Here is an 11,030-nt window from a genome sequence, read left to right on the forward strand (position 1 = left end):
ATCATCATCATCATCCTCCCAATCCTCCAGAGCTTTTGGATCAACTTCAGGAGAAGGAGACCTAGGGCCCCCAGACCTTATCGGGATGGCGGCCAGTGCCTCCTCCTCATCAAGGCGCGATGGGGAACCCCCCGGCGCAAGGTTACTAGGTCCGGCATCAGCAGAAGACATTTTCACAACAAAAACTTAACAATTAAAAGTTGGAAAATATGTTTGTTTACCTTGAAGAAAAAGTGCTACGCCGAAGTAACGATTCTGAAGATTAGAAGAGAAAGAAACCCTTGAAAATCCAAGAAAGAAAATTTTTTTGAGAAGTTGAACTTTGTGCGAAAATTAAGGGGCATACTACTCTATTTATAGAGCAAAGCCCACGAAGACGGACCAATCAGGGCAAAGCCCATGAAGCGTCAACCAATCAACAACGAGACACATGTCAAGCATGCAGCCATGGGATGTCAATCGACAAACAGTTACAAAACTTCTCCAACACGCTCCTTGGCAGAATGCCAATGGACATATCTTCTTCAACATCGCCCCTTGGTATCTACTTGCCAAACGGACCGATGATTCAACCAAGCTTGGCAGCACCGGCTGGGGGCAATCAAAAGCACACGGCACTCACAACCTCGGTCTCGGCCAGCGCCACTTTCTTTTCCACATCTGATGTCCGTTACACATCCATGCGGAGGGGGGATATGATACGGTACGGCCTAAGCAGCACCAAGCCGAGGTAGAAGAAGCCGGGGCAGAAAATTTTTACTTGCGCAGAATACGCTCAACACTCATCGAAGGTCCATACCACGGCATAGACTACGCTGGGGGCAAATTGATGGGGCATATTATGCAAGTAACGAGTCTTTATAAGCTTTAAGACGATTATCTCTTAAAGCCATGAAGATTGGTAGATCAACACCTTTGTGTACCAAAGGTTTGATAGCTACTTGTACTAATCCAAAATGAATGAATCTATATTTTCTTTGAATATAATCTTTTAAACTAGTTTGAGATAATAAATGCAATGTTTCTGTGGTATTATGAATACTTCTTGTTTCTTCATGAGTTCTTATAGAAAATGCCGTTTTGAAATCAAATGATCCTATTTTGTAAATTTCAGTGGGATTTTCTTTTGGAATATCCCAATTTGAAAAATCAACAGGAACATTGATTTCATTGCTTTGAACTGTTGTTAAATCTCTACTTGTTCCTATTGTAAATGCTCTTTTTAGCCAGTTTGCCATAAAAGGTTTTGACACACTAATGAATGCTTTTACAAAAGTAACTTTAATAAAGAACAAAAGACAGACAGCTGTCCTGGACACCTAAACACTTATATCAATTCCAAATTAAAGTTAGAATAGACCTTTGTCCTTTCCCTTCTTCTTTTTCCCATCATCCGGAATTATTTCTTTCGGATTTAAAATAAAATCTTCATAAGAAGACTGACTATGCAGCGACGTCATTGATGCATCAGATTTAGATTCCTTTATTGAGATATCGGATGTAGATGCCTTATCAGTATTTTTCTTCTTTTGTAGGGTTTCCCATAAGGCTTTTTGATAAGCCTCCGTAATTTCTTCATCAGTAAGACCTTGAAGATATGGGGAATCATTAGCCCATAAACTCAAAGTAGCATCAATTTCTTTATGCCTCTGCTTCCTTGCAGCTTGTTCCTCAGCTTGCTCTTTTCGATCAAGAAAATATGTAATTTTCTCCTTAAGTAATTTAATTGTAGGAGCAGAGAGGAATTCACCCTCCTCATCTGTTTCAAGCATTTTGTCCCAAAACTTTGAATAAGACCGATATTTGAGACACAACATTCCTCGGGTATAACCCGTTACTGGAGCAGCTCTCCAAATCCATGGTATGGAAAAGTCCATGAAAAAATGTAAACTTTCAGGTATATTATCCTGAGTAGCAGGCTTAAGCTCTTGTCATTGAAGAAATAAGTCTTTAAATAATTCTGGTAAAATTTTTGGGTTAGCCCCATAAAAATCCCACCAGTCAATAAACCAATTGGGTAAATCATGGTTATTAACCATTAGTTTAATGAACTATGTATGGCTCAAATAATCATTTTCATATAAAAACGTTTTATTAAACGCTTGGATATAATCCCAATAATTATATTTCTGATGGGGCAAATTCTGCATCCGCTGACCGAGTCAACATATTGAGCAAGGTCAAAGATATCCACAGCAAGTCAACGACTTAGACAGCCTAACCGACGCAGCCTGTCGGCCTGTCTCTTGTGCCTCGGCTAGGACAACTAGCCAGCCGGGCCACATATCCGCGTACTCATATCCAAGACCCCTCGGCATGGAGTCAACAGGGCCCGCCGGCCTGCCATGGGTCCCACGGCCGAGGGTACATCAGTCTTTCCACCTGCTAGCCACTTGGCCACTTGGCCACTACGTGACAAAAGGTGAAAGTCTATAAATACTCCTCAACTCTCATTGAGGAAAGGATCGACAATCTAACCTAAAACACCTCATAATCTGGTAATATCTTCCTTATCTCTCTACAACATATACTTCGCCAAGTAACACACAACTTATCTCTTTAAGTTCACTGACTTGAGCGTCGGAGTGAGTACGCTCGGCCAAAGCCGAGCCCTCAGTTCGCTCATTGTTTCAGGAGAGGCCGAAAGAAGGATTCAACCAAAGACGTCATTCTACAAGCCACGAGTGGTAACAAATAACTGCTTCGGAATTACACCCGGAACAATTTCATTTGAACATTCCTCACTATAAGTGATTTCTCAGCAAATGGAGATATACCCCAGTCAGTTATGGAAAATATATTCCCAATAATTATTTTAGAGAACTTATAAGTCTCTTTGTTTGAATTGTTCAGAAAATGTTGAATTGTGCAGCCATTGGCCTTGAGAATCTCTTCATAGAAGAGTCTATGTTTATAAGTTACTTGGGTATAACCCAATCCTCCCAGATACCTCTTATGAAGATACCAGGGATCATTTTCCCATTTTTCATCACCTTTATTTAGCAAGAGTATAACTCTTTCTTTGCTACTATTAGGCAGCATTTTATCTTCTTTTTTAGTATTAGTTTGTATTACTGATGAATATGAGGAGTCAGGTTTATCTGAATTCTGTTGAATTACAGAACTAGTATTACCAGTCTCCATTATAGTAAGAACTTTATTGCCATGATGAACAAGGATATTTCCTCGTCCTCTTCCTCTAGAGGAATTGCCTCTTCCTCTTCCTCTATAAGAGGAAGGTTATTGATAGCCAGGAATCATCTGCATAAAATTATCCATATTACAAATATTCTCTGGTTAAAAAATCAGGAAGGTGATTATCTTCACCTTTTTTATAAACAATTTGAAAGTCAAACGGGGCTAAATGAGATTGCCACCTAGCAAACATTTGCTTAGAAACATCATGTTTAAAATCTTTGGTAAACATATATTTAGCAGGCTTGCAATCAGTTTTAACAATAAAAGGCTTATTATATAAATCATCTTGAAATTTTAAAACATATTTAACAATAGCTAAAACTTCTTTAGCTATAGTAGCATAATTAGACTGAGCAGTATTCCATTTTCCAGAATAAAACCTAACAAGTAATTCCTGTTTAGTAGCAGGATCAATCTGTTTCAAAATCCCATCATATCCTTTATCAGACGCATCTGTTTCAACAATTTTTTCCCAATAGGGATTTGCAAGAGACAAACAAGGTAAAGATATAATCTTAGCCTTAATTTTTCTAACAGCATTAGTATGCTCATCGACCCAAGGGATCGCATTTTTTTCTTCAATCTGTCATATAAGACAGCTGTGTCTTCTGCAATATTCTTGTAATAAGGGGAAATATAATTAAGACTTCCCAAAAATCTTTGCAACTGAGTCTTATCAGTAATTTCATCGGGAAATTTAGAACCAAACTCAATGCTTCTATTAATAGGAATAATACTGCCCTTCTCAATGTTATGACCAAGAAATCTTACCTAGGTTTGGAAAAGCATCATTTTAGGCTTATAAATTACTAAACCATTTCTAATAATAATTTTTTGGAAAATATTCAAATGCTTAAAATGCATTTCAATAGTTTTTGAAAATACTAAAATATCATCAATATACACAATGATAAAATCAACATAATCATTGAAAATTTCATTCATAATCTTTTGAATTTCAGAGGGGGCATTCTTTAATCCAAATGGCATAACATTCCATTCGTATTGCCCAAAAGGAACATTAAAAGCGGTCTTATACCTGTCATCAGGATGAATCTGAATTTGCCAATATCTAGATTTCAAATCAATTTAGAAAATATAACAGAGTCATATAACCTATCTAGAAGGTCCTTTTTATTGGGGATAGGGTATCTAATCCATTTTAAAATTTTATTTAAAGGTTTATAATTAATAACAAGTCCGGGGACTCTCCTTTCCTGTTCAGTATGTTTATTAACATAAAACGCAGTACATGACCATGGAGATTTAGAAGCTGTAATTAACTTCTTTTCTAATAAAGATGCTATTTCTTTTTGACACAGGGTCAAATACTCATAGTTCATTTGACAAGGTCTTGCCTTGGTCGGAATATTCCTTTCATTGAAGTTATCCTCATAAGTAAGAGTAACAACATGTTTCTTTCTATCCCAAAACGCAGAGGGATGATCACCACATATAGAAGTAGCAAAATTATTACTCAAAAGAGTAATCTTACCTTGTAAATTCGGATTCTGCAATTTTTCATCAAGAGTTAGTATAGAAACTTCTTGTTTTAAAAAATTTAATTGTTTTTCCTTATTAAGAAGATGATCATAGACATGGTGTAAAATTTTTGTAATAGGTTTGGTGACAAACCTTAGAATAATAGGTTCATGCATATACGTAGCAATAATCTTTTCTTTGTCAATATAAGTGATAGGATAAATTTGGTTAATAAAAGGGGTTCCCAATATAATTGGAGTAGTCAATCTATCCTTGACTAAAAGAAAGGATGAAGAAACACATTTACCATCCACGCAAACACAAATTCTCATTGAAGACATGACATATCCGTCACAAGCTGAAGACGGATACCATTTTACCTCACAATGTACCCACTTTTTCTCTCTCTGCAACACTATTTATGTGGTCCCCTTTCTCCACTAACCCATTTTGTTACCATTTTATCTCACAAAATATCTGTCACAAATGGTAACCCGTCACAAGGGAGACCAATTGCCACGCAAATATAAGCTTTTGGAATTTTGAACTCAATATTGAGTTTTTCTCCTTCTGCATGAGAAAGAGTATGAGAGGTTTTCTGAAAATAAGTAGTAGGTATCATACCTTCTTGGATCACATTCAAGTCAGCTCCACTATCAACAAGAGCAATAAGATCATTCTTGAAATAATTATCAATCTTTAAGCTGACTTTAATATACCATTTCTGACTTATTACAGACTCTATATTCTGCAAAAATTCATTCCCATTATTTAAAGCAATAATTTGCTTTTCTGGTTCCTTTTTTTGAACCATTCCTTCAGATTGCATAAAGTGTTTGTTTATACTACCATCCATATTCTCTGGAACAGAATTATCATCTGCTTCCTTAGTATCATTACCAAGGATTTGTAACACCTCTAAATTAGATATCCTAATATCTTGCTGCTTAGTTTGTTCCTTTATAATCTTAATTTCTTCTTTAAGGTTTTCCATTTCTATAAGAACATCTTTTAAAGAAGTAGGTTGAGCAGTAATCTTCCTTTGCTTTAAAAGCTTGAAAACTTTACTCATAGTGTAGGGCTCATTCTTCTCTTGGTTTCCTAACCAAGAAGCTTGAGTACCAGAATTACTGGGTTCCTTACCCATTATATCAATCAATTTTGATCTTGCCTCAGGGTCCTTAATACTTTGAAGGATCTTAACCCAATCCTGAGCTTCAATAACATTTATTCTATTATCTTCAAATTGAGATACTAAATTATAAAAATCATTTTCTTCTCTTATACAAGGTTTATTATTAGAACAGGGTTCACAATCTGAACTGGAAGGTTCAGATGATTCAGATAAATAGGAATCATTATCCATAACTTTAATTCCTTCCTCGGTACTGGAATCAGAAGTTTCCAATTCATTATCTGAAACTAATAATATCTTATACAGCTTATCCTTAAGGCTATCATCAATATCCAGACTAGAAATCTTATTCTTAGTCCAACAATTTCTTGCAATATGACCAACTTTATTACATTTATAACAAACTGTTGGTTTTTCATACTTCTGGGTCTTTCTTACTAGACCTTCTTAAGGCTTTCCTTTCAGCCTTTTTCTCATATTTTTCCTTAGAAAACCTTTTCTTCCTCCTTTTATAATAAGGTTTTTCCTCAAAGTTTTTACCAGAACTTTGCTTATACCTTTTCTTTTTAGGATGAATAGGGACATCCATTCCAAACTGGTTACAGAATTCACCTAATTGATTCTTTCACAGTAAATTATGTCTCTTTAATTGCTGATTCAATTTAAGCTCATTGCAAAGGTTTAAACCTTCTTGAATACAAGTTCCTATGATACTACCATACGTATAGCTATCATAAGGAATAGAAGTATACCCATTTCTAAGGTTATTCCTAACCCTCTCAGCAAATAGATAAGGTAAACCATCCACAAACTTAGACTTCCAGTGTTCACTGGAGGCTTCTGGTAATTCCATAACTCTACTAAGGAAAGTATCCTTATACCACCTAAAATCTGTAAGAGTTTTACATCTTAAATTCTGTAATAGGGTTCTAATATTCTCATTATTATCAGAATATCTCCCTGTAAAGTGTTCAACTATGTTGACTACAAGGGTATACACAGCATTTTCCTTCCGTATACCATCAGGCATATCAATCTTAGTATCGATAATCATAGTCCGAGCTTCTTGAGACAAACAATTGTCCCACCAACCTTTCAATTGGCCAGTAAATCCTGCAGTAATCATCTTGGCAACAACAACATCGTTATTACCAGCAATTTTGCACATAGTACTATACATCATAATCCTGTGGATCTGATTATAAATTTGTTTATCTGTAAAGCCATCTATGTTCCATTCATAGATGCATTTTCTACTATAACTATTATTCAAATGGTATTCCTGTTCCTCATGAAGAACATCTATAGGCGAAGGCCTATTGTAATAGAATAATCTTTGAATAGGCTTATCTGCCCACCTTTTATCCATTTTATTTAATTCATCCTTTATAACTTGTCTACGGTCATTTTCATTATCCGAAAGACTTTGTACAAAACCATTAAGAGTCTTTATAGATAATTTTTCAAATTTTTCTTTGAGCTTCAACTCAACTTGCTTATTCAAGTCTTCTTGCTCTTTGAGAGCTTTCTCCCAATTCAAAGGAGCCTTAGTTATAAAATCCTGTATATCATAAGGACTTTGTATATTTACCTTTGAAGGTCCTAGTCTAGAGGTACTTGGAATATTCTGGGGAATTACTCCCAAATTTCCAGTACTAACTATATCCTTTAAAGAAGTCACAACTTTTTCAATATTATTAACTTTCTCCTGTAAAGAACTTAAATGTTCTCCAACAATATGTAATATAAGATTAGCATAATTCCGCTGTTCAATCAACACATTCAACTGCGTAGCTTTTAAAGCTAGAGCATTATCAGATGACTGATAAATACTCGATATAGCAGTAAATTAACAATTTCCTAAATGAAATCCTTCCAAGGGAGGATAAAGACTTTTAACAGTTCTGTTTTCTGCTAATTTATATTGTCTTTCCATGACAGACAAATTTGGTCCTACATAGGTAGAGAAAAACCATGGAGCAAAATACATGATCTCATTTCTTTGTGTACATTCCTCATAAAACTTATTGTGAAGCTTAAATTTTTGCTCATTAGTAAAGCTTTTTAGGAACCAAGTTCTAAACTTTTCCCACTTATACAACTTAAATTCTTCCTGAATAACATGTCGAGCTTTGCTTCCAAAGCTAAAATCTATCTTTCCTTTCCTATCCATTAAGACAGTTAAAACTGGCTTGAGACAAAGTCTCATATTGAGGTTCACCAATTTGTCCTCTGAGAATGTTCTCTTTACACCTCTCTAAATTCTTTATTCTTATATCTTACTAATTATCACTTTCTTCCTCTATTTGAGAAGTAGAGGCCCTAAAAGGAGCAAGTCTGTCCAACTCATAATCTATAGGGGAAATAAAAGATCTAACTGAACTAGATCTGGATAGTCTAGAAGACTTATCCTTCAAAAGATTTGCTTGATTTTTAAAAATCAAATCTACAAACCCATCACCTGTCTGTAACACATCTGAAAGTTTTGTTGCAGCTTTAAGGGATGGAAGAAATTTTGACTGGAAAAAGTCTATTATGGGAATTATAAAATCTAGTCTGGCACATGGACCAGTTTATTTTGATGTTTATCCTAATTTGACTCTTTCGTTATCTGATAGTAATATTCTGGATGCTTTTACTTTGAATATTAAATGGTTATAATTATGCTCCAGGATCAGAAGTTATCTGTATATGTTACATGATTTATTATAAACCTTTATACACGATGAACCCTCATTGTAGAATAGCTGATAAGCCTCTAAATGAGACTATAATTATAGAAACCAATTTCCATAAGTCAGATATTACGATTAGAAGAAAAATTAAGTGGGAAGAAATAGACTTTCCTGATTATTATTATTATTATTATTATTATTATTATTATTATTATTATTATTATTATTATTATTATTATTATTATTATTATTATTATTATTATTATTATTATTATTATTATTACTACCTCATCTTTTTTACTAGTTAAAGATAAGTTAACTACTCCAATTATACTTGGAACTCCTTTTCTTAATCATCTTTATCCCATAACTCATGTTGTTAAAGAGAAAATTATTGCTACTTATAACAAAGAACCAATTACTTTCAATTTTGTTACAAAACCTATTACAAAGATTTTACACCATGTTTATGACCATCTGATAAATAAAGAAAAGCAATTGAATTTTTTAAAATAAGAAGTTACAATATTAACCCTTAATGAAAAATTACAAAATCCTAAATTACAAAATAAAATTACTCTTTTGAGTAATAATTTTGCTACTACAATATGTGGTGATCATCCCTCTGCATTTTGGGATAGGAAAAAACATGTTGTAACTCTTCCTTATGAAGATAGCTTTGATGAAAGGAATATCCCGACCAAAGCAAGACCCTGTCAAATGAACTCTGAATATTTAGCTTTATGTCAAAAAGAAATAGCTTCTTTATTAGAGAAAAAAATTAATTACCGCTTCTAAATTATCATGGTCATGTACTGCTTTTTATGTTAATAAACATATTGAGCAAGAAAGAGGAGTCCCTAGACTTGTTATTAATTATAAACCTTTAAATAAGGTATTAAAATGGATTAGATATCCCATACCTAATAAAAAAGATTTATTAGATAGATTATATGAATCTGTTATATTCTCCAAGTTTGATTTAAAATCTGGATATTGGCAAATACAAATTCATCCTAGTGACAGATATAAAACAGCTTTTAATGTTCCTTTTGGACAATATGAATGGAATGTTATGCTATTTGGGTTAAAAAATGCCTCCTCTGAATTTCAAAAGATTATGAATGAAATTTTTAATGACTATACTGACTTTATTATTGTCTATATTGATGATATTTTAGTATTTTCTAAAACTATTGAAATGCATTTTAAGCAGTTAGATATTTTCCAAAAAATTATTATCAGAAATGGGTTAGTAATTTCTAAACCAAAACTGATGCTTTTTCAGACTAAAGTCAGATTTCTTGGTCACAATATAGAAAAAGGAAGTATTATTCCTATTAATAGAAGTATTGAATTTGGTTCAAAATTTCCTAATGAGATAACTAATAAAACTCAGTTACAAAGATTTTTAGGAAGTCTTAATTATATTTCTCCTTACTATAAGAATATTCTTTCAAGATACGACTATTTTGTATGATAGATTAAAAAAGAATGCAACCCCTTGGACAGATGATCATACTAAAGCTGTTCAAAAGATTAAAGCTAAGATTATATCTTTGCCTTGTTTATCTTTAGCAAATCCCCATTAGGAGAAAATTGTAGAAACTGATGCCTCTGAAAAAGGCTATGGCGGAATATTAAAACAAGTTGACCCTACTAATAAGCAAGAATTACTTGTCAGATTTTACTCGGGAAAATGGAATAAAGCCCAGTGTAATTATGCTACTATAGCTAAGGAAGTTTTAGCTATTGTTAAATGTGTTTTAAAGTTTCAAGATGACTTATACAATAAACCTTTTATTATCAAAACTGATTGCAAAGCAGCAAAATATATGTTTACAAAAGATTTCAAGCATGACGTGTCAAAGCAAATGTTTGCAAGATGGCAATCTCATTTAGCTCCTTTTGATTTTAAAATTATTTATAAAAAGGGTGAAGATAATAATCTTCCTGATTTTCTAACTAGAGAATACTTATGATCCATATTGCCTAATGATTACTATGCAGATGCTTCCAATACAAAAAGGTGATTCCTCTTATAGAGGAAGAGGAAGAGGAAGAGGAAACTCTTACAGAGGAAGAGGACGAGGATCTAATATCCTTGTTCAATATGGAAATAAAAAGCTTATCGCTATGGAAGTCGGTAATACTGAACTTGAAAAAATCAATGTAACTGGATAAATCGGATTTTCATATTCACAAGAGTCCAAACTACTACCAATAAAGAAGAAGAAATGCTTCTTAACAATAAAGAAGAGAGAGTAATACTCTTGTTAAGCAAATATGATGAAAAATGGGAAAATAATCCATGGTACCTTCATAAAAGATATCTTGGAGGAATGGGTTATACCCAGGAAACATATAAACATCGACTTTTCTATGAGGAAATCCTGAAAGCCAATGAATGTACTGTTCAACATTTTACAAATAATGCAAATAAAGAGAGTTATAAGTTCTCTAAAATTATTATTGGAAAGATATTGTCCATGACTGATTGGGGTATATCTCCCTTTTCAGAAAAATCACTTATAGTGAAA

General features: G+C 33.5%; 1 protein-coding gene across 1 annotated transcript in view; it reads left to right on the plus strand.

The window, feature by feature from the left end:
* LOC141643517 (uncharacterized) overlaps positions 1-10,651 on the plus strand; it is a 62,392-nt gene extending 51,741 nt beyond the window's left edge. Inside the window, exon 3 of the transcript XR_012543722.1 lies at positions 10,501-10,651. The gene's annotated coding sequence lies outside the window, so the exon portion shown is untranslated. The remainder of the gene's footprint in view (positions 1-10,500) is intronic.
* Positions 10,652-11,030: the final 379 nt, after the last annotated feature.

Source organism: Silene latifolia, chromosome 2 (assembly GCF_048544455.1).
Source record: "Silene latifolia isolate original U9 population chromosome 2, ASM4854445v1, whole genome shotgun sequence".
NCBI classification, from domain to species: Eukaryota; Viridiplantae; Streptophyta; class Magnoliopsida; order Caryophyllales; family Caryophyllaceae; genus Silene; species Silene latifolia.